We start from the raw sequence: 27,667 nt of genomic DNA on the forward strand, positions 1-27,667 counted from the left end.
TTCTCATTGTTCCACAGCCATCCCAGGCATATTTGGTGAGGAGGACTCAAGAGGAAGCAATTTTGGTGGCTTCTAGCTTATGGAATTCCTTGCCTCAAAAGGCTAGGTTGGCTCTTTCCTTACAATTCTTCCACTGGACTTTATAAATCGGCTTTTAACCTCTAAATGATCCTGCAGGATATAGCATATTTTTGTTAGATGTTTTAACTTGCTTTAATTAATGTTTTAAATATTCTATTGGTTTAAGCATATTTTAATGTTAATGTGTTAATTTATTATTATTATTATTATTATTATTATTATTATTATTATTATTATTATTATTATTATTATTATTATGATAGATAGATAGATAGATAGATAGATAGATAGATAGATAGATAGATAGATAGATAGATAGATAGATAGATAGATAGATAGATAGATAGATAGATAAAGTAGTTGTACGCTGCCTTATGTCCCTTTACTTTAGAAAAAGGCAGGCTACACAGTAAATTAAGAAAATAAATAAATATCTTCTGAGAGCAAGTATCAGGGCCTGTTGATGACAAGTTTGATAAGAACCCTTAAGGTAGGCTCCCAAAGTCTTGAGAAGTTTTACTTACTGTAAGTCTATGGCCTTTGCTTTGAAAAGGAGGGAGCCTTAATGATTAATTTAAAGGCTTCTGCCAGAGGCAGCAGCAAATTCCTGGGGTGAGTTCATGCTCCAAGTTGTTTTTGATCATGTGGTCCCTGGAATAACACAGACTATAACACTGCAGTGTCAACAATGTGGCATCCGTTAATACTGACATAAATGCTTTTTGACAGATGACACTGGTGTGTGTCTGGGGGGGGGTAGCGTTTCTTTTCACTGAAGGTTTCTTCAAATATATTAAGATGTGACTAAAAAAATCAGACACTTGTTTTTTTGTTCACTCTACCTATAACATTTTCATTCAGCACTGATAAATACAGTTATTGTGTTTCTTCATGGCACCTACATGGCACCAAGGGTCAACCCAATTAATCATGCTATGAAAGCAATATTTTGTATTTTAAATCTTTTGTCCTACTGTTACTGAATGGTTGACCTATTCCGGTATATAGTTAGATGATAAAAATTCGCATTGCTTTTTATTGTGTGCTTTCCCTTTTTATTTTTTTTTTAAATTTAAGGGCAAATAAAGTTCACTACGTGCCAGTGGCAATCTACATTTTCCTCAGCAAGCGTGTGGGGGTGGTTTGTCTGGACCTGCGTATTGTTCATTTCATCCACATCTGATAACAGTAGCTTATACGCAAAACCTTTTTAAAAAAATAAAAAATAAAAATGAGCAGGTCTGGAACTGGACAAATTGAACGTTTGAAACCTTTTTGGAAACATTTTGTTGGGTGTACAGCCAAATTTAAAAAACTGATATTAAATCATTGCCATTTATCATAACTGACAAAAATGTTTTGACAAATCCTTCACGTTTGGGGTGTCTGCTTCCAATGATATTCAGTCAATACTGCTGTCGTAAGTGTGAGGAAATCTGAGGAAACCCACAAGGAAATTTAAAAGAAAAATCCACCCAGACACACAGCAATACTTGCAGTCTCACAGAATCTCCAAAACAAGTAAGCAAGTGTAAAATAATGCTTCTTGGGACCAATGAATCCCAGCTTCAAGTACACATTACTGAGCTAGTATTAAATCACCTAGAAAGAGATCCCGGGTTGTAATGAATAGCTGAATGTATGGATCGAGCCCGTATGTGGTTGCCAGGCATGATGGTGGTGGCTGAGTTTCGGTGTTAAGTATAATGAGAAAAGGAACTGAAAAGAAAATGGCTAAGACCATACTGCCCTTATATAAACCTATAATGCAGTCACATCTGAAATACTTTGTATAGTTTTGGTCACCAAACCTGGAAAGGGATACTGTAGAGATAGAAAAAGTATAGAAAAAAGGCAACCAAACTGATTATGGGGCTGGAGTGATTGTCTTATAAAGAAAGGTTGTAGCATTTGAGACTAGAGATGGGCATAGATTTTAAAAAGAATTGCAAAATTCATCAAAAATTGCTTATTTTTTGATTCATATTCATCAGAAGCGATGCCCTCCAATGAATTTGAATTGATGAATTTTTAGTGCTTTTCAATTGTTGATTCATTGGACTATAAAATGCCCCCCAGGCACCTAGGGAGATAAAAATTGCAGGGAAGCTTTTCCTGATTCTTCTCTACAAGTCCTGGAAGTTTGGGTTCTGAATGTCAAAGTCATACACCCACAAAGACCCCCCCCCAGCACCTAGAGACACCAAAATCAAAGAGAAGCTTCCCCTGATGCTCCTCTACAATTCCTCCAAGTTTTGTGAAGATTGAGTGTTTCCCAAGCCAGCTGCTAAAGGTCACTTTCTTGAGAGGACCCACTTTGTAGGTGTATAACTTGGATGTTTGAAACCCAATCTTCACCAAACTTGGAGGAATTGTAGAGAAGGGTCAGGAGATGTCTCTCGGCATTTTTGGTATCTCTAGGTGTCTGGGGAGAAGTTTACTAGTGGGTCCGTTTTCGTGAGTGCATAACTCAGATGTCCAAAACCCAAACTTCACCAAACCTGCAGCGCTTCTAGAAGAGAGTCAGTGGACGATTCTCTGCAATTTTGGTGACTCTAAGTGCCTGGGGATTGTTTTATAGGGTTTTAAAGTCAAGGTTAATTGCTGAATTAATTCATCAGAAAAAAAATCATATATTCATGATTTGTTGACCTTGATGAATTCCAGATAATGATGAATCACTATTTTTTTGACTTCTGCCCATCTCTATTTGAGACTATTCAGCTTTTAGGTACAATTAAGAGAAATGGAGAAAGCAGAGAGGGAAAAGATCTCCTTCCTCTCTAACAATACTAGAACCTCCAGCCATCCACTGAAACTGTAAGGTGGGAGATTCAGAAGAAATAAAGAGCAAGAATTCTTTCTACAGTGCATAGTAAAACTGTGAAATTCATTGGCATGGGATATAGTGATGGTTGCCAATTTGGATGGCTTTAGGGTGAGGATCATCAGTGGCTACTAGAGAGGATGAACATATGTCATCCCCAGCATTGTGTCCATCTGCCTTCCAGTATCAGTTGCTGGGAAGTGGACATGAGAAGTTGCTCTCACACTCATGCCTTGTTTGTGAGTTTCTCTTAGGCAATTGTTTGGTTCCTGTGAACAGAATACTGGTCGGTGTAGGTTTTGGTATGATCCAACATGGCTCTTCTTATGTTCTTAAGATATTCTGTGGACACACTCATGGCTTTTGTTTTCTACACAAGATTACTGATGAGATGTGCCTTCTCCCATTCTTCAGTTATGAAGAATATTTTTCTATTTGTCGATGTAGCTCAATATTGTCTAGCTAGGTCTTCCTCATCACTATGGATTCAACATGGGATCATCTGCATACAAAGCAGGCACTCAGTCACTGAGTTATGGTTTCTTCTCTTTAGGGGCACTTTTTTGAGGACCAGCAACTCCCTAGTCATAGGCTGGAACTCATTTCTCTCCTGCAAGAAGAGGTGAAGTGTCTCAATATTAAAATATATTAAATTTAAGCCATTTTGTTGGATACATCACTTGTTCATATTGCATCGAGTGGGAAGGACTGTAGAGCACTGTTGTGTCTCACCTTCAACCTGTCAGTGCAAGGATATCATCTTGAAGTATGATAATTTCATTAGGTCTAAGATGCTTGATTAAGGAACCAGCTTCACACCTTCTCCGGCTTCTTGTGAGAAAAAGCACAATGTGCCCTATAAATTCACTCCTTTGGTTTGTGGTATATTTTTGATGAATTAATTATTTACAATAACCATATAATGGATAAACGTGTGTACATTTAAAAAATACAAGCAAGCACACTTTTGCAAATGGGGGGAACCATACAAAATGTGAACACTATACATATACATGTATACCTCTTTTTAAAAGAAAAAAAGGACGGAAAGAAACATTATTGATTTCATTGTGAGAAACGTAAATTATGTCTTACAACTTGATCTGAGTCAAGGCTGTCAGTGGGTTGGAGAAATGCTATGAAATCGGGATTAATATTTTCACATTCCTATCCAGAAGGATAGATTAAGTGTGGATTCCTTGATATACAGATGGAAGAGAACCCTTTTTTCTCTTTTCATTCTGCTCTTGTTTGGGAGGTGACACCACACATCCAGGACTGCATGTCAAAATCTTGAAGTTACTTTTGTAGTCACAAAAGAGAGGAACTCCACCTCATCCCAAATGAGACCTTTCAAGTTATCTGAATGGGACAGGAGATTATTCCACATAGACAGGAATGCTCTCTTGTGAGATGGGATACTTGAGCTCCTGAAAGATTTGAAAAAGAAAAGTGGGCAGCATTGTAGCTGTGCATTTGTTGATGTAATTGCACAACCATTTCCTCACTTAGAAAACCAATCCTCTTAGCCCATAATCTCAATGTGACAGTTTGTTTAACTTAGTGAAATGGACCTCATTAAATTATATGTCTGATTGTTCTGAGGTCTATTATTCCATTATAGTATTACAAGTATGTTTCATACTTTATGAGTGCACTGTTGGTCATATACCTTGTTAGCATCACTGCTTATTTCATTTCATTAAAAGACAGTTAAAAATGTACAGCAGGAATAAATGAGTAAACTAGAATACCTTTTACCTGTAATGTAGCAAAACAACAACTCAACCAAACTCAACAGTAAGTTTTTTAAGGAACAAAGCAAAGTCGTTAATTTCTAAAGTCTTTTTAAAAAAAGAATAAGAAACTATTTGGTCCCACATTAATCAAGAGTTTTTAAGGTTAAGTTGAGGAAACTATACCTTAAATTCTCTTAGCTCTGTGTCTATATAATATTAATCTTAGAAATGCAGAGCTGGAAGGGATCCTGTGCACCACTGAGCCCAGCCCCTGTGCTAACTCTGCAACCAGATGCCTAATCATCCAGCAGTTCAGGGAGATGATAGCATCCACAGTAAAGTGCCACTTACTAAAGGCAATTTTGTGGTGCAGATGCTCGTACACAAGCAAACGAGACCACATGCACCCTGACATCGCCACAGCAAACTTTTAATCAGTGGCAAGTTGGCACTTCTGCTGACATCATGCCGGTTGTGCATGTGGATTTCAACCAATAAAAGGGAGCAGAATTCATAAGTGAGCCTCTGCAACAAAAAGGGCATTATAAACCACATAGTGATAACTCATCAGCTTGAATGCAGCTCACCAGTTTGGTACACTGGCTCATCTCAAGCTTTTACGTGAAATTCTCTTTACCAAGCTTTTGAAAAAGGGACTTACCTAGTTCGGTACCTGAAGATGGAATGAGACAAAGCTTGTGATTAACAGCCTGCACATATGGGGGCTTATGATACATTTTGTAAAAGAAAGAAAAAAAAAACCCACATACAGTACAATTTTCAAAAACTACCAAAAATGCCATGTATGTTTCTTAAATGTTCACAGTCATACTTAAAATTAGTGGGGGCATGCATCCATTAATAGATTCACTTGAAAACAAATGAATATATATTTGGAATATTATTTTGTAAGATGCTATGGGTCCCACGGGGGGGGGAGGGCAGATATAACTCAAATGTCAAAGAAACAAATGTATAAATAAGAAATATAAACAGATACATTCCTATTAAAAAGTAATCTGCACTGAACTGGCATGGAACCAACCTGGGGTAACCAAAGGGGTGAGCAACAGAGGAAGTCTGCTGATGTGGACTTGGAAACAATGCCTGAAATCCTGTTGCATAGTCGACATGAAAAAGAAAAGGGCGGTGGGAAATATAGAGACAGCCAGTGATCCTTTCCAGGCAGTCACCCTTTATCTTGTCCTCTCATCTTCTCAGACACCCAGGCAAGGAGAGAGCATCCCACATTCATTCATCATTGGTGAAAAGAAGTCAAGAGATAATATATCCAAAGGATCAAAAGTGCTACTAGGGGGTTAGAAAAAGCTGACTGCTTCTCTTAAGAGTGAGTGGATGGCTGTGGCCCCCAGAGCCATCAAAGGCAAAGGGGGAACTAAGAAGGATGAACTCAGCATGAATTCACTGGCAAAGGAAGAGAGAAGCTTGAGAGGGAATGACAGACAGAAAACATCCTGGGCTGCCACATATTTCTTGACTGGGAGGGATGACGTTGAACCCTCTTCAAATTGTCTGTTGTGGACTAGACTTCAAGCCTGTATCCTGCTCTCTTTACATCTTTGTGTTATTATCAATTGCTGCATGCCTGGAGCAAGGCCTGTCTTGTAGATGTTGTGCACACACAGCAAAATAATGGTCCCTGTGACCACTTAGGGATGAATGATGGTATCTGTCATTGGACTGTATGCCCTTGTCCAAGGAGCTAATTTTAGAAGACAAAAGAGGGGTCTATTTTATTTGTTTTGTTTTGTTTTTTATTTATTAGACTATTATCGTGCCCATTTATTTATTTATTAGACTCTTGTCCCACCCATGCCACTACTCTGGGTGGCTTACCTACATGAAGCGGAAACGTAAAAACACTCAGCCTCCCCAGCAGACAAATCTCTTATCAAAGAAAGAAAGAAAAAAACCCAAACAAACCCAACCCCCCCAGTGGCGACGGCACTCAGAAAACAAATTAAAATATAGCAACATAATAAATATCCGTTGTCATGAGGCAGCAGCCTGCTTCTCCTCTACAAACCCCCACAAGGGTGAACCCATGGCTGAAGCAGATGGCACACTGTTTTATCATATTGGCCGTGCTTGTAAATAAAAGATTTAAGATTCATTGTGGGGAGGCAAATAATTTCAAATCGAGGCCTAGAGCAGGCTGAATAGTACCTAATGGGGCTTGGGAAAATAGTAAAAAAAAAAGGGGGGGAGGGAGGCGATGCCTTGTTGTGTGACCGAAAAGGAACACAAGTGGATTCTATTGTATCCCTTGCATTAGCTGTTTGCCTTCAGATGAAAGGGAAAGCTTTTAAACAACCCAGAGGTGCTATGAGAGTGGACACATTTCACGCGCCATCTTTGGAACACAATAGTTTTATGCTTGGGATATCGATGAATCGAGAAGGGTCTATTATAGACTAGTGGGCTTTTATCCATAACAAAACCCGTTCCACTCTTTTCCTTCGTTAATCCTGCTAAAAAACCATCATCATAATTTCAAAACAGCATTTCACTAGGTATTTTCTTTCCGGAAATTTTACGTGTGCATTTTCTCTCTATATATATAGATTTTGCTAAAACGCCCAGACTCCCTTGGCCAATATGAGTACCGGGAATTGTACACTTTTAAAAAAAAGAAGAAAAGAAAAGAAAAGAACATCTCCCAAGCTCAAATTTCAGTATATCCAGATACAATGACATTACAGAGGACTGGCTGCACTGCAAGGTTTGGAGAAGAGCAAAAAAGTGAGTAGCTAAGTTCTCATTTGCACATCAGTTCCTGAAGTAAGAATCCAGTCATGAAGTACTGGCAAAGGTCAAAGTTACAAATCTTATATTTTCATATACTGCATTTAACAGGTAACAGTGAGACCACAACAATAATGGAGTACCAGATTTGGAGGGTGTAAGGAGAAAGACAGCATCCTTGTTCCCAAATGATACTATCACAGCCTATGATACTGTATGACATGCTAAATAGCCACAAGGACCTGCAAGCCGTTTCCCTCTGAGCACGTTAACAATTAACAGATTCTTAAGATATATGCAATAAAAAAGAGGACGGTGAAAACAGCTCTCAAGTAATGACAAATAAAGCCAACTCTCCTCCCCTCTCTCTCTTTTTAAATTCTATTACATTTCAGACTAGGTCAGTGAACACTGGATATAAAACCTAATTATTCCCAGTTGAAAAGTTCAATGTCACTGTTAAAATTTGACCTACTTTTTTCCTGCAGCCCTTGAAATTTTTGGCGGAGCTAACTGTCGGATCTGTTTAATATTGTCACTAAGCATTAGGCCAGCAAATTGTTCTGCATATACCCAATGTAACCCAAATGAGGAATGTTTGCTTTAAGTAAATTAAGAGCAACTGTTATTAGCTGAAATGAAGGAACAACTTTGTGGAAGCTGCTGAATGGTGCCCCTGTGTCTTTATATCAGCTTACACTGGGAGTATATTTAGCATTACAATGAAATGTAAATGACGTTGAATGCATAGCATAAAACAGAAATAATATCTTCCAGGAGTTGGAATTGATTATTCTAATGAAGTAAATGTGGCACTCTCCATTAATTTTGTAAGCAGTATTTATGAAGTTTGCATTTCTTCATTGTGTTCCCTAATGATATTATTCTTTCAAGATCTGATCTGGGCACGTCGGTTTCCATTGCCCATTAGTTTTGTCTGAAACTGAGGACATGCCAGCATGTGAAAAATGAGCATGATTAAGTGAGTTTGTTAGACTGTTCCAAATGGAGATTATAAAATTAAATTAAGTATGTGGCAGCTTGAGAATTTATTTCACTCCCATGTTTTGCCAGGAGAGAATAAAAATTGCATTGTTGCATGCAAACATGTGGAAAATTCAGAAGTCCTGCAGTAGCTCCGTACCCACATTGCTTTATGTGCATGGAAATGTCCAGACCACTGAAATGAAGGGGGAAGACTTTGGTATGGGATTGTTACTGAGAAGTTATCGTGAAGATAACAAAGCAGTGGACCCACACAGCATGAGGGGTGTAGCATCACTCAAAATGAGGGGGATATTGCTCTTCACATACTAATTTTCAGGATTTGTGGACACAGTTATCCTTTGGTTGTATAGGCCAGGGATCTGTTGTTCTGCATGAGAAACTGCCAAATTCTGTGTAGCTTATGCCTGGTGGATTCTGCCCAGGACAGATGCCATCTTGTGCAGGAGTTATAATAATCTTGTGGAACTTGGGTTTTCTTCAAGGGAAAAAAAAGAAATACTACGAACCTTCATAGAAACCCTGTGAGATTTCTGAGGAGAAAGAGAGGAACATCTGTCACAGAGAAAAGTTACTGCAAGGAGAAGTGAGGGAGGTTCTTTACCAAGAGCAAAAAGCTGTGGAATTCAAATCCTTAGTATGTCTCTGCATTTTGTGAGGCAGTTCGTAGCTCCAAAATGGCATAGAAAAATGTGTCTGTCAGGGACAATTACATATAAACCATGCACATATTTTAAACCAGTTTACAACCCAACTGCATATGATATGGAAAGATGTGTTTTTAAAATTGCATTTTTTTTCCAAGTCACAGATTGATGAATTAATGACTAACAGGGAAAGCCATCTCATCCCACCATTTAAAAGAGAAACTCCACCACTCAACCCCCCACAAAACTGCAGCAAACAGATTTGTGACTAAATCTATGTGAAATTGCAGTGGACTAAATATGAAACTATTTGTTCGTCCCTAGTATTTAAACAGCTCAGATATGCATTCATTTGAAGGAGAATGTTAAAGAGGACCCAGGATATCTGCAACAAGCTGCTATCTTTGATTTATTCAGTCACAGCTTTGACATTTACTACATTTGCTGGTGTATAAGACTACTTTTTTGCCCTGAAAAACATGCCTCCAAGTGGGGGGGTCGTCTTATACGCCGGGTGCACTTCAGTTGGGATAGACATAGCTGCCCATAGTGGCCTTCCGATGCTTGCCCGGTGCCCATAGTAGCCTCCTGATGCCTGCCCACCTCATTCTACATACCGTCCAGTATCCCGCGGTATTCTGCACAGCTGTGGCGAGCATCAGCAGCGAGACAGGGGTGCCAGCCTTTTCAACGTGACCGGTCCATTCTGCTTGGCGGGAAGCAGCGGTGCTCCGGCCCGCCCCTTGTCTACGCAGAGCTCACACATGCGCACTAGTGCCAGTCACAGGGAGATGCAGGGGCGGGTCGGAGGCACTGCGGTCGTGCTGCTGCCGTACAATGGTGGCAATGAATAGCACCTTTTATTTGGTGTGTGGAAGGTGTGCGGAAGAGGGGGTAGTCTTATACGGCGAGTATATAACAAACTATATTTTGAATGGAAATGTTGGGGGGGGGTCATCTTATATGCCCAGTCGTCTTATACGCCAGCAAATATGGTACATTAGATGGGTAGACTGCTGCTTCATGTCTTGCGTACTACTTATATACAATAGGGGGTAAGGCACAGTGTGTGTCTTCCCGGCCTGTCTCATAGACTGGCTTTTCCTGTATCCCTTACCTGGTTGAACCACAGCTGTATACGCTCAAGAGTGCCCACACAGAGGGTATAAGACCACATCATATAGACCATACATTTTTCACAGATGACGCTTACAATTGGAAACCTCTAGATCAGGTAGAAAACTCCAGAGGTCATGGAGGAGCTTTCTGAAGTTCTGGCCCATGTCAGCATCCTAGGCCTGTGTAACATTTTATTCTCCTGCGGCAATGATATAATATGCATCATGTGCTTGTGTTATTCCTACGGAGAAATGAAAATGGTCTAGAATGCATAAACAGAGAACCATGCACTGCACTGGGTGACACAAAGAAAAATGGAAGCAGTGATTATCTGAAAGCTTTGACGCCTTAGCCCACAGCATATAGACTCCACAAAGGCATGTGCTGTTCAACATGTGTTAGTCTTTAAGGTTCTACATTCCTCATTGTTGTTGTTTCCTCTCTGGGGTCCCTATAGGAAAAGAGGTTATCTGGCTTTCTTGAAGCTGCATGTGACTGCATCCTGTATATAATCGTATTATCCATAGCAGGGGAAGGAAAAGGCTTATAATGTGTGATTGTGCCACTCAGATGGGGAAGCAGGAATGTGTGCAGGTCACACACCTGCAGTTCGATCTGCCTTCTAGCCAGCCAAGAGAAAGCAGTATGCTTGATTTCTCCTATCCCTAGGCTTTCCCAGTCCATCATCTTTTCCTCCACATTAGGGAGGAAAAACAGAGTGTGCGATGTGTTTGATCGCAGTCCTGGATTGTGGCCAGTAATTAGAACTTCATTAAATAAGAGGGGGTGGGCGGAGTGAGAGAAAGACCAAAAGGAAAAAACTAATGTATATGTACTAAGTTATAATGCATTTATGTGAAATGTTGTTGAGAAAAAAAGCCCCGTGTGAAGGTTTATGCATAAAAGAGGAGGAAGAGGAGACGTGAGAAATAAAATGAGACGGCTGTTGGCTGCAAGCACCGATTAAAATGTTAAAAGAAATCCTTCTGTTAGTGAACTGGAGAATGATGCAGAAAGACTTTAAGTGGAAGTAGTTAGGTAGTTTTCTTAGGAAGATGTAAGACTAAGCAGAGACTACAAAGCACTTTATCCCTGTAAATATCCTTGTGGCACCTTTGTATGAATAAAAGGAAGCTAAGGTTGAAGGAGCATTATTCAAATGAAGATTCAGCTTCAGTGTACAGAAGGGGTGAGAGGTAATACTTTTATTGTTCCTGGACTGAACCCAGTGCAATTTGCTTGCAACAAGTTTCTGCAGTCTACATGTTCATTACAAGCCTCAAATGCAGTGCTTTGGTCCTGCTTGCACAAACTGTGGCACAATTCGTACAAACTTCTTTATACTGCAATCTCTTGTATGGGTTGTATATGTGTGTGAACATACTGTTGGATAGAATCCTCTGAATAATTTAACAAGGTGTCTTAATCTTGGACTTGTATTTTTTTTTCTCCCAGCGGAAAGGAATGATGACAGAGGCAACAGGAAGCAGTAGAATACATGCACATACATTTTACTCACATGTACTTAACAGGATTCTGCAGGTACTAAGAGTTTTCATGGAAGTAGTAGATTTTGCGGAAACATTTGGAAGAAATCTTAAGTGCGAGAGATAACATGTTAAAGCAACTGAAGAATAAGAGAACAGTGATATATATGAGAGGGGAAAAGGGGAAATGAAATATAAAATATTGCATACTGTAAAAAAGAAATAAAAACAGAAAAAGGATCAGAAAAATGATCAAAAATAATACATGCCATATATGATTACAGTTGTGTTTGTTCTAAGTTGGGTTGGGTTGGCATTAACCCACAGAGTGTATTTTTACAACTGCAGTGCATATGTGGTTAAAGAGAAGAATGAGAATATCCTGATTGCTGAGAACTTCAAATTAAAGCAGGGAAAAACAAACACAGTAAACACTGGATTTGGGCTCGTTTTGTTCTTTCCATGGATCATAGAAAACTAAAAAAATAAAATAAAATACAGGATTAGGAGAAAGGAAATTAGAGATCTAATTCATATATTGTGGTCAAAACAGTGGCTTACTTAAGTATGTGACAGGTCTTTCCATTGAAGGTAAGTAAGAAAACTTGACACAGTGAGGTGAAAATAAGCTGTGGGAAACATTAGGTGGAACTCCATGCCATATCTGAGCAAAATGTGGAAGCACAGAAAGTTAATTGAAAGACATTTGAGGCATGCCTTACTGGTACCAATCATTTTGCTTTATGGCAAGTGTCCGGAGATTAGCCAAGAAAGATTGTTGACTTCAGCTTATTTGGAGTTACTTGGTAAGTCCAACTGCAGATATACTGCTTTAAGTCCATTTTCCCAATAGCTGAAAGTTATTCATTTGTTCTGAATCATTACAAGTCATGGTATTATATAAAGATATTCCATGAACAAATCTTACTTGAGAGCAGGGTGGATAACTAGAGCTTTGCCCCAGGACACCAAAATCTAGAGGGCATCATTCCCTTTCTTTTCTTCTTGAGAGCATAAAGTTTATTTTATTGTTTTGTATTTTTTAAATTTCTTTTTCCTTGGGGGAATCTTTCACCCAAGCCTCGTGGGGGTGGGAGATGGTGCTGCTAGCCCTAGATGCCAAAACTGTAACTTACAGCTTTGCTTGAAAGTGAGTCCTAAAGAATGCTGTGGTACTTACATAAGAGGAAGGATAGTGTGGGGGGAACCAGGACTAGTGGCAGTCTGAGGCAACTTTCCACCTTTTGATATCATTTGGTGCTATTTCCTTGAAGAATGTGGTCACTGTTTACCTGAGTTGCAACTCTCTCAGTTGGTTGAGGGTCTTTATTTATTTTATTTATTTATTTAATTTATATGCCCCCCACTCTACCCAGAGGTCTCTGGGCGGCATATAAATAGCCTATATTACCTGTGGGTAGGCCTATGCCTTCTATGTAGTGAAAGGTCAGCTTGGTTTTTCAGAATTGTGTGAGACAGAGTGTGCTGCTTTGTGGACAGAGATAAAATGAACATATCGCCTCCCAATCCCTTTTCGTGAAGTTCTTCCTAATGGAAGACCAACTGTCTTTTCCGAAAGGGAGATTATTTTTTAAAAAGTGTTCGGTGATGACTGGATAGTCATCCATTTTCTGTTAGCACTGTGAGAGAAAGTGTTCAGTAAGAGAATGACATTAATAATATTATTACAGCTGAATTTCTGCTCTTCAATTGATTTTTAGAGAGTTGTTATGAATGATATGTGTATGGTGTTAACATATTATATTCATTTGCTACATTAGAGTACTGTAGTATACTTAATGCCATTATTATTTTTGCAAGCATAAAGGCAACATTTCATTTTGTGTTTTTGATAGATGGTCTTCTTCCTCATAATTCACATTATGTGCCACAATTATTGGATTATTATAAATTAAGAGGGATCTTTTGTTTACACGCTTAGCAATTTGATTTATGCTGAAATCTCCAGTTAAGTGTTCTGGGTCAGGATTGCAAAACGTTCCTATATAACCTTTATGATTTAGAAGTTAGTATGATCAGGCTGCTCCCTCCTCCAGGAGGTATCAGGTAATTCTTAAAAACACTGGTGCTTCAAAGGCAAATATATGAATGTGTATGTTTCTCAGGTATATGAGGTTGTGTGTCCCTATTGAGAGCACAAGACAGAGGTCTTGTTTTTGTTTCTAGTGCATTTTTTAAATGAAAGAGTTAAAACAGAGTTCTCTGCTTACAGTAATTGTTTAATGCTATTTCAAAACATCTTTAAAGCTTTATTCAGGGCGCAAGGCGATTCCATAATGTATAAAGTGAAATGAAAACAATGTTATTCATGTGCTTGTGTTTGCTTATGAGTATGAAATAAAAAATAAAAAATAAATCTCATATTCCTATTGTGTGCTAGTCCAATGATTCTTAACATTTTCTTCATGGCCCCCCTTTAAATATCTTTTGTTGCCTCAAACCACCAAGACTAACTCATGATTTAAAACCCTTGTTGTTGTTGTTTAGTCAATACGTTGTGTCCAACTCTTCATGATCCCATGGACCAGAGCACGCCAGGCCCTCCTGTCTTCCACTGCCTCCCGGAGTTGGGTCAAATTCATGTTGGTAGCTTTGATGACACTGTCCAACCATTTCATCCTCTGTTGTCCCCTTCTCTTCTTGCCTTCACACTTTCCCAATATCAGGGGCTTTTCTAGGGAGTCTTCTCATGAGATGGCCAAAGTATTGGAGCCTCAGCTTTAGTATCTGTCCTTCCAGTGAGCACCCAGGGTTGATTTCCTTCAAAATGGATAGGTTTGTTCTCTTTGCAGTCCAGGGGACTCTCAAGAGTCTCCTCCAGCACCACAATTCAAAAGCATTAATTCTTCAGCGATCAGCTTTCTTTATGGTCCAGCTCTCACTTCCATACATTGCTACTGGAAAAACACCTTTGTTGGCAAGGTGATGTCTCTGCTTTTTAAGATGCTGTCTAGATTTGTCATTGCTTTCCTCCCAAGAAGCAGATGTCTTTTAATTTCATGGCTGTCACCATATGCAGTGATCATGGAGCCCAAGAAAGTAAAATCTGTCACTGTCTCCATATCTTCCCTTTCTATTTGCCAGGAGGTGATGGGACTAGTGGCCATGATCTTAGTTTTTTTTGATGTTGAACTTCAGATATTTTTTGTGCATCAGATGTTATTTTGAAGTTTCCCATGCAGAGTCACCAGCAGATATTCCTTGCTGTAGCAGTGGCATTTTTAAGACGACTGGAAAAAGCTTCATTTTGCTTTGAACAGGACGCATCCTAACAATATCATCAGTTCTTTTATATTTCAGATTCAGCCAATGATCCATTCTGAGACTCAGCCAAAACGTATTGTTATGAAATTCACTGCAACAATATTGAAAAGTCATTGGCTGTTGTGGGTTTTTCGGGCTCTTTGGCCGTGTTCTGAAGGTTGTTCTTTCTAATGTTTCACCAGTCTCTGTGGCCGGCATCTTCAGAGGACAGCACTCTGTGCTCTGGTGAAAAGTCAGTTTACCCACAATACCAAACAGTTTTATTACAAGAAATCGATGAAGAAATACCATCAGAAAATCTGTCTGAACACCCACTCACACTCACACTGACTGACTGCGAGGTTCTCTTCCTGTGGCTTCTGACTGTGCAGCAGTAAGAAATTTCACATGCTGTCTTTCAGCTCCTTAGTGCCATACACTTGCATGTTCTCACCACGTGCAGAAATATCAAACAGATATTTGCTATTGAACAGTAATGTTCATAATCAATTTTTTTACTTTTGTTTGTTTTTAATGGAGGCAGTATGTTAGAAAAAAACAAGTTTTACTCAAACAAGCAAGGGAAATTAAGATTTTGTTTCTAAGTTTCCTTTTCTTGTTTGCTTTCACTCATTCATTCTTTGTATTTTAAATGCAAGAGATTATAACATTTGTTCAAGTTTTGTGGACAGTCACCTGGGGGTCCGTGGACCACAGGTTAAGAACCTAGGCATTAGTCCATTGAAATACATTTTTTGGGGTGGGCTTCTTCTTGGTGTTTGAGCCATTATGATCTGACAAATACAAGTATTTTAAAGTAAATGCACTGTTTAATGAGAGAAAACAAAACAAAATAAAAATTCATACAAGAACTCTTGCTTCTATCTGTAATATACCTTTGCTTTAGATATTTTTTTGTTGGGGGAGAGGGGAAAGAACAGGCTGCTGTGTGCAGAACAGTTTATTCTGCCTGCTCTTCCTCTCTGCTCATGGAAGACGGAATCCAGTGGCAAAAAGCCTCCTTGTTTACAATGGGGCTGTCTTTGGCTTGCATAGCCACAAGCCTAAGATTGCTGGGGCAAACACACATAGCACTGAAGGAGACTGCTGTAAATCTTCTTCCTTCCTCCAAATTCCTTCTACATTCGAGGAGAAAAGCCAGATCAGTCATTGCTGCCAGTTCCTGCTATGGTGGTTGGGTGGACTCAAAGGAAAGACCTAAAAGCAAGAACTTGTCTTTTGGCTAATCCTTGGGCTGCTCCCTCTGGACAGCTCTATAGACTGAACCCAAAATAAATGGGAGGGGTGGACAAGTAGACACATGTAGACACCAGTGACAACAACACAGAGCGCATTCAGTAAGGAGGCTCCTTGAGGACATATCGTGTGGAAGTTGACTTGGAGTGATATTGCACATTGATTTTATTATTGGGTCATATTCATATAAAGCCAACAGAAAGCCTCAGGGTCTTCCTACAAGTGGGAGTGAGTTAGAGGTTTGCTCATAATTCTTATTCCATGATTTAAACATTTGACTTTATTCTATTCCCATATGAATGATTCGCCCAAACACATTTGACATGCAGAATGGTTAGCAAGAGAAAATGCTCTGGAATGAATTATTAGGCTTATTATGCAACAGTCATACCATGGCTTGAAAAAATAAGAAAGAAAATTGGCCACAACCCAGGAAAAAATGATAACACATGAATAAGATATATCTGCTTGCACCTGGTGGGTTTACAACTTTTGCTTTAGTAATTCTGTCCTTCGTCCTAGCCCAGCCCCATTCACCCCACCCTGGATCGTCTCTTAATGCCAGAAAAGGATGGGATCCAAAATAGCTATTTGGCAACTGCAAACTGAAGGAATAACCTGGTTGTGTACAAGCATCTGCTACACACAACTGCTAAGATTACAGCAATTTGGCTGGTTCTCTCCCCCACCCTCCGTGTTGCTTTGTGTTTGTGTATGGTATGTTTTCTGTATGTGCTGAAACAGGAGCTCATCATTATTTAATTTACGTGCTGATTCTAGTTATACAATAGATAGGGACAGGTACTGTCTTTGAAAAAAAAAGTGTAAAAATGTACTTAATTTCTTTAATTTTTTTTTCCTGAGTAACTGCAGTCAAGACCACTAATGTTATTATTAGCTGATTATTATTTTTTAAAGTCTATTATGCGAGACAGAACTATTTATGCAAAAAATTACTATGCAGTTACTTAACTGGTGGCTACTTCTGTCACCAGTGGAAACTCCCACCAGTGAAAGCTGTAAGTGAAGCTCAAACTATCTAGGCATGATATTAAATTCTTGCGACTGAAAAATATTTGGTTGTTGTGGGTTTTTTGGGCTCTTTGGCCGTGTTCTGAAGGTTGTTCTTCCTAACATTTCATCAGTCTCTGTGGCCGGCATTTTGGCTAATCCTCGGACTGGCCGAGATGCCAGCCACAGAGACTGGTGAAACATTAGGAAGAACAACCTTCAGAACACGGCCAAAGGGCCCGAAAAACCCACAACGATTAGATCCCGGCCGTGAAAGCCTTCGCGAATACACTGAAAAATATTGAGCTATGCAATTTATGAGCACATTTAATTGCATTTCTTGAACGCATATGGTTTATGTTAAAAAACAGAAATGGGCACACTATCCCAGGTTTCCCCTGAGAGGACTCAGAACAGGGAGCATAAGGAATGCTCAGACATAAGTGGGGGCAATCGATTATTTCCTGAGTAAATCCAAGGGTGTTAAGGAATAGGGAGTTTCCCTTTCTGCCACACAATGCTCTCCGAAAGCAGTGATCCTCCTTTTTATTTAGCTCTCTGTGAACTGGCAGTGATAGGAGAAAAATCAACATAGAGAGGGTGAAGTGCTTTTCTTTCCTTCCCAATTCTATTGTGCCTTCTTGACACATCACCACCACTACAGGTGGAAAACTCAGTCATTTGTTCTCCCACCCCCCACATACGTAGATGGTGATGTGAATTCAGCACTAACATGGCTGGAGACACAGTTTTTGTAGTCTGAAATGCTCTTTTTTCTTTTTAGGGGGAAAAAGTCTTTCTTGACCTTAAACAGGTTCATGCATACCCCCTGAGGGGTTGCAACTGGCCAACTGTACTCCCCCCCCCCCCGGTTCTTGGACATATTATGCATTTCTGAGGCACACATCTTCCTAGGCATCTCCCAGAACATATGAGCTGCTGTGGCAGTGGCCATTTTGGCTGAGGCATCGTGGGAGGCTTTGTGCCAATAAGTGCATTTTCTGATCTCCAAAAACTGATCTTGTCTCTCTAGGTGCATACATTCATCCTCATGAAATCCTTGCTTTTAAATTGACAGGTAGCGATGTTTGTGTCAATGGTTTCTCACAACTGCCCATCTCAGTCTTAGACCTTGGTGAAGTGCTCTTGCATCATGCATTGTAGGAACAGAAATGTATTCTAAAGGAAAATATTGAGCCATCACTCACCAGCTATTTTCTTTGGGAACCTTCCTTTGTGTCTGCAGCTAGAAAGCATCTTCACCTCTCCTGCCAATCATCCAAAGTAACAATGATCAGGGTGGAAAGGATCTCTTATAAGAATGAGCTGTACTTACCGAGGAGGTACATGAATGCTGGAACAAAACACATACCATGACAGTTTGTTCTTCATCTTCCTTAGCATTGGCACCCTTCAGATTGGCTGAATGTGACACCTTTCAGATGGCCACTGAAAGTGTTCTAAATATATCCTTATCCAACAGATGAGACTCATATGGGACAACATATCATGCAGTTATTTTATGGGTCCATTAAAACAATATGGCGGAGCCATCTTTTCAATCCAGCTGTTTAATAACATTTAGAGAAGTTGCAGTTGAATAGATGAGAAGATGTTCAATACAGTGTTAGATTCTGAAATTTAGGTACCCATTGTGGCATTCTTTGCAGTTACACCTCCAGATAAAATACCATAATGCAAGTTATGTTGCTATTTTGATCCAGAGCAAAAAAAACCAAACAAACAAACATATTCTGGCAGTTATCCCCTTCATGAGGAACAGGTCATTTGCAAAGCCAACAGGTCTTAATTATCCCAAACAAGCCTCCCAAAATATTTTATGCAGTTAATTAGAATTGTTCATAACAATATATTGTTGCTGAGAAAATACATTTACTGTGAGCACCTGTGATGAATGCAACTAAGCCCAGAGGTAACAGGAAGCTCAACAGAGGTGGTAGATTATGTCAGCACATTTTTCAATAAAATATCTTTACATCTGTACCCAGTGATCCATGGTTCCACTACATCAGCAAGGAAGCCATTTCCATTTGCACATTATGGGTTTGAATATCTCTCTGGATTCTTCCTTTGCCCTTCCTTGTATACTAACACATATCTGGAAAACTCGTAAGATTGCCCAGTTAGCACCACCCCATCCCCTCAGATTCCAGACTAAAATCTGAGATGAGAGGATGGGCCCTTTTGTGGCATGGATCTTTGGGGGCAGGACTGAGTTCTGGAGTCCAGGTCCCATTTCTCTTGCCTGCACTTCCACCCCATCCTTGGTTCAGACCAAGCTTATGTTTCTCCCTGAAAGGGAGAAAATGGAGATAGATTTTCTGCTCACATTCCTGTAATATATTAGCAATCTTAGAACTGCAGAGCTGAAAGGGACCCTGTGGATCATCAAGTCTAGCCCCTGTCAAGGAGGCACAGTGGGGAATTGAACTCCCAGTCTGGCTCTGCAGCCAGATGCCTAAACCACTTTTGTGCTCATTTTCCCCACTGAATAAAATGTACTAGTGCATCTGGTTCAACTGTATGTGTGTTTAGCCATGTACTTAAAGGGTGTTAGATGCACAGATAATTTTGAGTGCATTTTATTTCTCAAAAATATACCACAAGCGTTGCAAATATGTGGATTTCAGTGCCAAGATTCACTGGGTGTTAAATGTCTTCAAGATACAGAATGGATCGTTTCAATAAGAATTTTGACTCTGCCAACATTCCTTTCCACCACACCCAGTACTTCACTTTTCTCTTTCTCTACATTTCTTCTTTAATTGTCACTCAACATACTGTTGCCATACATATTCTTTTTATTTATTTATTTATTTATTTGATTTATATCCCGCTCATCTGGTAAATCTATACCACTCTGAGCGGCTTTGTGTGTGTGTGTGTGTGTGTGTGTGTGTGTGTGTGTATGTGTATGTGTATGTGTATATATATATGTATGTATATGTATATGTATATGCATATGCATATGTATGTGTATATATATGTGTGTGTGTATGTATGTGTGTGTGTATGTATGTGTATATATATGTGTGTGTGTGTGTGTGTGTGTGTGTGTGTGTGTGTGTGTGTATACAGTGGTGCCTCACTTAACAATTGCTTTGTATAACGAAAAATTCGCTTAACGATTTTTTTCACAGCGATCTTGTGCTTCGTTTAACGATTTTCCCTATGGGCAATTTTCACTTAACGATTTCGGGACCATGCTTCGCTTAACGTTTTTGGTTTTAGGTCCCCTTGTTTCGCTTAACGTTTTTTGGCATCCCTGTTTTCGCTATTTTTTAAATATTCTAAAATATTTAAAAATGTTTAAAATGCTTGGAATCGTTAGTGCACCTAATAAAACCTTCGTTAACTTAATTTGGCTTTGTTCTGAGTCTTTTTGAATTTTTTGTGAATTTTTTTCCCCCATTGAAATAGGCTTCAATGCATTTCAATGGAGGAACCGTGTTTCACTTAACATTTCTTCCTATGGCGATTTTCGCTTAAGGACGGTAATCCGTTCCAATTGGAACGGATTATCCGGTTTTCAGTGCATCTCTATGGGAAATGGCGTTTCGCTTAACGATGTTTTCACATAGCGATTTTTTTTGAACCAATTAAAATAGTTAAGCGAGGCACACACACACACACACACACACACACACACACACACACACACACACACACACACATTCCCTTGAAGATTCACATGCCCTCCCTTTGATTTCAGCCAAGTCTGTTTTTCCTCCAAGCCTATCAACGCTTCCCATGTGAATCTACTATTAGAGAAAACTCCAGTTTCTGAGGAGAAACGGGGAAACGACATATTTAAGGGTTAATCAAAGGACACTACTGCTATTTAAGGCTGGGTCTCTCTCTCTCTCATTCAAACCAACCAACCAACAAGAAATTACATTTAATTGATTTTCTTTTATTTATCAAAATCATTTATACCCCACTCTATATCACAGGATATCTGGGAGTGTTACAAAGGTGTATAAAACAACTTTAAATCATAAGGTATTTTAAAAATTTTAAAATCAAACCATTTAAAACACAAAATTGAAATGTTTAAGTATTAAGAACATTAAAACCATGGGATTAAAACTTGCACAAACCTGCACAGGTGTATCTCCCTACTACACTAAAGGCTGGAAAGAGGAGGCAGAGTTATTGTCCTGTAGAAACAGTGTCAACCAAGATGGCTCTCTGACAAGCAGACACATGAGCATAATGCCATACTGAAGGCCTCCACACCTAAGCAGTAGTACAGAGGAGATTTGGGATTCAGAGCAGAATTCCAGCACTGCTCAGTTACACATACAGCATCAATGTCTCATTTCGTTTTTAAAAGGAATTTCCCAAATAAAGCTAGAAGAAGTTTCTGAAATGGAGTTTTCTGATTTGAGCTACCCCAGCAAAGAAATCTTGCTTTCTTTTTAAAGCAGTGAACACCAGCAAAGCCATTCCACCAATGGACAGATACAGTTGAACACAAACTTTAAAGAGCTTTGCAGTGTCACAGGCTGGTGTCCTGGCTTGCTTATCCTCCACCCTACCTTCCCATCCATTTTTCTTTGGGTTATAATGTAGTTCAGGTTATGAGGCTACAAACAGTAACTGTCTAGCTTTTCTTTTTTAAAAAAATCTGTATATATTGTATTCAAGTTGGCTGGATAGCTCAGTGGTTTAGGTATCAAGCTCTGGAACACACAAGTTTGGGTGTTCGATTCCCTACTGTGCCTCCTGGGAGAAGAGCCAGCCTGTGTGGCCTTGGGCAAGCTGCATACTGTAGTCCCAAGATGTCCCCAGAAGAAGAGAACAGTAAACCACTTCTGATTACTTGCTACTTAGAAAACCCTGCAAAGGTTCTGACTGCTGTAAGTTAGAATTGACTTGACGGCATATGATTACTAGTATAGTATTCAGAAGAAGTTATTAATTGTTGGAGTTTAGCTACGTATTTGTGTTGTTATGTATGTGTGTATTAAATATTCACTATTTCAAATATTTAATAAATGTCAAATTCACAGCTAACAAAGTCTGCCTATCTATCATTTGCCTATCATCTCTTTCTGTCTGCCTGCCTGCCTTTATAAGAGTAGTGGGTGGGATAGTATGGTCAATGGTTCTTCCCCGCCCCCCTCATATCGTATACATTTGTATAGAAACAGAAATACAGAAACAAACAAAAGAGGGATGGAAGTGGAAGGCTAGTGGTATGGAGAAGAGCATGTAGATTGTTTATGTATATAGTAAATCAAGTTGATGCTGCTCACGGCCACTGAAGCCGACATCCTGCAAACTATAACAGAGTCACCAAAGTCACTAGAGGTATCCTTGAAAAGAAAAAAATAATAATAAATGCATATTCCGAATATTAACTTCCACAACTGACAAACCCTTCTAGCTTTGCAAGCAAGAAAAATGGAAGCTTTGGCTCATTACTTGATCTAATGCATTCACTGTTGATGATAGTGAAGTTTTTGGTGTTTCAGCATATATGGCAGAATTTGTAATTTTGCCTGGGGGAAATAGCACGGTGGAGCATATTGTCAGTGTTGCTGAAAAGACATGAACTATGATAAGATCCACTAATTGCCTATGATTGATTCAAATGGGCTGGCTTGGAAGTCATTTATCTGCATCCACGTCTTAAAGCCTGATCAAAGATATGTATCTTTTGACATCAGTTTTGTGCACTATGGTAGTTATAGCACTCCATCAAAAGTAGCATGAATTTTTACCCTGTTGCTTCAAATGTAGCATTGGTTACTATTATACTATTTGTCTTGATAGTGGGTTTCAGCAAAAACAGAAACAGAGAAGTACTGTGGCATTTTTAAGGCAAATTTATTCCATTGCATACTTTTATTTTCTCATATACCACTGTGCTTCTTTAATCAGTTGAATATTTATGTTACAGGCATAATGTGGTGACCCATGGCTCCATCCAACAGTGCTTCAGAAATGTTTGTATTGAGGAGATGATGTGACAAGATTGATGTTGTTGGGCCACCCTGCTGCTCTTAAAGGTGAGGCACATGGACATGAGAGGTAAACATACCTGTGGCCCCTTCCACATTAGTCATGTTCGGATGTTTTCAGCTATATGTAGTTATTTATTTCTTATATTTATTTATTTCTTATATCTATACCTGCTTTGCACTAACAAATAGCACTCAAGGCTTATACATGTCTTTTAAAAATTAAACTGATAAACTCAAATTTTAATTAGAACACTATAAAATCTCGTAAACCATCAGCACTGTAAAAACTGTTGAAATTGAGTAAATACATTTAAAATCATTAAAATTAATAGTGGGTACAGTTAAGAACAATACAGAAGAGCAGGTTATAGATATCATACACCATTCTATTTTGTCCCCTTCTAAAAGTGGTCAGAGTGGAAACAGATCACAACTCTGAAGGCAGTGCATTCCACAGTTCTGTAGCCACATAGGAGAAAGCCCTAATCTGTGCGCTTGTTAAGCAGGCCTCTAAAAGTATTCCTGTGCTTTAAAGCAGTGGTCCCCAACCTTGGGCCCCCAGATGTTCTTGAACTTCAACTCCCAGAAATCCTGGCCAACAGAGGTGGTGGTGAAGACTTCTGGGAGTTGCAGTCCAATAACATCTGGAGGCCCAAGGTTGGGGACCACAGCTTTAAAGGGTCTCTCCTGGAAGTCTTAATGTCTGGACAGGCCCATAATGACACAGACGGTCCTTTAGATACCCAAGCCCCAAACCCATTAAGACTTTAAATGTTTTCTGACAGGTAAGGAAAGAGATTGATTTGAGCTCTTCTTCTCTTTGCTCCTGCGAAAAGCAACAAGGCTGAAGAAAAGAGTCTCTCTTAACCATGGAAATTTCTCTGCACTTGGCAGAATGTGGGAAAATCAAGGCTCTGGCTAACGTGGGAGAGCCCCCATGATTAGTGGCAAGTGGAAGACATGATCCCAGCTTTCTGAGGAAGACTGCATTAGAACTGAAGGTCTGTAGGTGAGGATGACAAGAAATGACATTAGAAATATGCAGATGAAAAGCTGTGGGAAGTATAGAAAATAAAACATACATCTTGTATAGAGTAGCATCAATTTCCCACGGCAGTAAAGTAGGTTAACCAGTCTTGTGCAGCGTATTTCATTTCACCAAGAGGCTAAAGTTCCTCTCCTTATAAGCTCGGAGTTGCACACACTTGGCTCTTTGCAAAGTAAATGTTAACTGTTAAGTAAACAGTGGAAATCTTTGCAACAGTGAGTAATTGTCTTCTGCTTCACTGACGGATATTAAAGCTTTTATCACATTGAAACCCAGGGTATAGATGCATAGCTGGTGATTTAAATCAAAAGGGAGAAGAAAGAGAGAATTTACAGGGAATAGTGACCACAAAAACTAGTGCTTGGCTGAACAGATCTAATGGGTTTATATTTTCTTGCTTTGCCTAAAGAAAAAAAAAAGGGGGGGGACACAATATGCCACATATAAAGAAAGACAGTTTTGAATGCTAATATTACAAATGCATTTTAATTTTAAAATGAAATTTAAGTATAAAATGGCCCCCCAGAACCTAGAGATACTGAAATAGCAGGCAAGCTTCCCCTGATTCTTTACTAGAAGCCCTGGTGAAGTTTGGTGAAGTTTGTTTTTCGGATGCCTGAGTTATATACTCACAAAAAGGTCCCCCAAGGAAAGTCCCCCCCCCAGGCACCTAAAGACACTAAAATCATGGAGAAGCTTCTAGAGGATCTCCTCTACAATCCCTCCAAGTTTGGGGAAGATTGGGTTTCCTCAAGCCAGCTGCTAAAGGTCACCTTCTGGGGGGGACACCCACTTTGTGGGTATATGCTTTGGATGTCAGAAACCCAATCTTCATCAAATGTAGAGGGCTTGTAGAGGAAAGTCAGGAAATGATTCTCTGCAATGTTGGTGTCTCTAAGTGCCTGGCAGGGGCATTTTATAGGCTTTTAAAGGCAAAAAACGAATTGCAAATCAATTCATCGATTCATCAGAAAAATTTGTTATTCATGATTCATCAACCTTGACAAATCACGAATCAAAATGCATTACCATTTTTCTGATTTGTGTCCATCTTGAATAGATTCTGAAGTTTGGCCTCTGTTTCCTCCACAGTTCACCATTTTATTCTATATACAGTGGTGCCTCAACTTACGAACATCCCTACTTACGTAAATTTCGAGTTACGAAAAGCTCTGGCCGCAAAATATTGCTTCAACTTGCATCCAGAGCTTTGTGTTATGGATAAAAAAAAAACGTGGAGGAGGAAGGGAAAGCATGAAAATTTAACTTTCTGTGAACCGTTGGCCAGTGAAGAGGCTGCTTGTCTGCTACCTCGCTCATCCCAACAGTTAGAGAGTGGATAGGGAAAATTCTTCAGACTGTCTTCTACTGCCTGGTACTGTACTGTATGGACTGTATTTTTTTTTTGGCATTTTTATTTTTAATTTTTGGCTTTTACTTTTTTAAAAAACAGAGAGAGACTGCCTGTTCTGGGTGAGTACACTGTATTTACTGTACTGTACAGTGGTTTTTGCAGCTTGGGGGGGCTAGGGCTAGGTGGGGGTTATGTTTCTGTGTTCTGATGGGTCTTGCAGTGTGGAATTAAAATGGGAAAAGTAGAGTGTGATATTAAATTAAAATTAAATGTGAAAATTAGACTGTATAATTTTTAAATATAAACTTTATTTATTTATTTTTGCATTCTGTGGCTCCTAGGGTTTGTGTACTGTGACCTTTCTTTTGTTTTAAAATGTGTCTGTTTAAAATGTGGCTCCAAGGTCTGTCTGCTTTAAAATCAGAAAATATTCTGTGAGGGGCTGTGGTGCTTGTTGATGTAGGCAGGCAGGCAGGATTTAAAATGGAGTGTAAAATGGAATTTTAAGATGGAGTCTACTGTAGACTCAAGGCTCTCTCCCCCCTATTGTCTTCTCTCTCTCTCTCTCTCTCTCTCCCTCTATGCTCTCTTTCTTTGATGAGAAGTTCTGTGCTGGAATAATATTTGCTGGATTCTGTGGCTTCTAGGATTTGTGTACTGTGACCTCTCTTTAGTTTTAAAATGTGTGTGTTTAAAATGTGGCTCCAAAATCTGTTTTAAAATCAGAAAATATTCTGTGAGGGGCTGTGGTGCTTGTTGATACAGGCAGACAGGCTTTAAAATGGAGTTTAAATGGGGTTTTAAAATGGAGTCTTCTCTCTTTTTGTGCTTAACAGCACAAACCTTTGTCTGAGGGGTCTGTGTGACCCAGTGATGACCTTCCTTCTTTTTTTCCCTCTTTCCCCCATTGTTCCTTCCTTCCCTCCCTCCCTTCTTTCCTGCCCTTTTTTAACCTAAAAAGTGCTTGGTTTTGTTTAAAAGGTGCTTGGGTTAAAAGGTGTTCTGTTTCAAAGGTGTTCCCTCCCCCTCCCTCCTTTCCTGCTCTTTTTTTGACCTAAGTTCATCTTAGGTCAAAAGAAGAAAAATTATCCCCCTAGTGGTAGAGGACAGATTAACCGGCTTTGCATTAGTTCCTATGGGAACTAATGCTTCAACTTAAGAATTGTGCCTCTACATAAGAACAAAAAACAGCCGAAATGCATTAATTGCTTTTCAACGCATTCCTATGGGAAATGGTGCTTCGACTTACAAAAATTTTGAGTTGCGGCCACCATTCCAATACGGATTAATTTTGTAAGTCAAGGCACAACTGTATTGTTATAATAACATATTTGACATTTCCATATCTCTGAAGGGGATGACATCTTGCATTTTTGATACCAGAATAATTACTGACCATGTTGACTGACAGATTCTGGAAGTTATAGTTCAAAAAATTAGCTTTGTCAGTAGTCCCTGCTTCCTAAGATGTACGTGTATATCAATGTCTACGCACATTTATTGAGGTGTAATCCATCAAATTCTGCAAGATATATATCTAAGCAAGTAGTACAAAAAGTTGTATCATACTCCTTAGACAAATATGTGCAACATTAGTGCTTTTAAAGCTTTGGAATGTTAATATTTACAGTAACCATGAGCTCAAGGCTCTGGCTATATTCAAATTCAAATTCAAAGCTCAAATTCAAAAAATAAGAATATTCTAATCACTTGTACTCCAACCCACTTACAGTGACGTCTCGACTTACGTGTGGCTCCATTTACGAACTTTTCGACCTACGGACTTCTCTGGCTGCAGTTTCACTTTGACTTGCGACCAGAGAATCGACCTACGGACCAGAAGGGGGAGGCGAGGAAAGCACCAAATTCAAATTTGGCTATTTCCTTGCCACCCCCTTCCAGTCCATAGGCTGCAGGTCTAAGCCCTGAAAGCCCAAAGCTGACAGCAAGTGCAGGGCAGCTTTTGGCTTTCCGGCTTCCAAAGCTGTGAGCAGGGGGGGTTGGCGGAAAAAGCCAAAAACCACCATGCGCCCGCTGTCAGCTTTGGGCTTTCAGGGCTTAGAAAGCTG

General features: G+C 39.4%; 1 long non-coding RNA gene across 1 annotated transcript in view; it reads left to right on the forward strand.

The window, feature by feature from the left end:
* The window catches only part of LOC144588482 (uncharacterized), a 41,129-nt gene extending 14,149 nt beyond the window's left edge, over positions 1 to 26,980 (forward strand). Inside the window, exons 3-4 of the long non-coding RNA XR_013544069.1 lie at positions 7,233 to 7,410; positions 23,133 to 26,980. This is a non-coding gene — a long non-coding RNA (uncharacterized LOC144588482). The remainder of the gene's footprint in view (positions 1 to 7,232; positions 7,411 to 23,132) is intronic.
* Positions 26,981 to 27,667: the final 687 nt, after the last annotated feature.

The sequence above is a fragment of the Pogona vitticeps genome, chromosome 3 (genome assembly GCF_051106095.1).
Source record: "Pogona vitticeps strain Pit_001003342236 chromosome 3, PviZW2.1, whole genome shotgun sequence".
In the NCBI taxonomy this organism is placed as follows: Eukaryota; Metazoa; Chordata; class Lepidosauria; order Squamata; family Agamidae; genus Pogona; species Pogona vitticeps.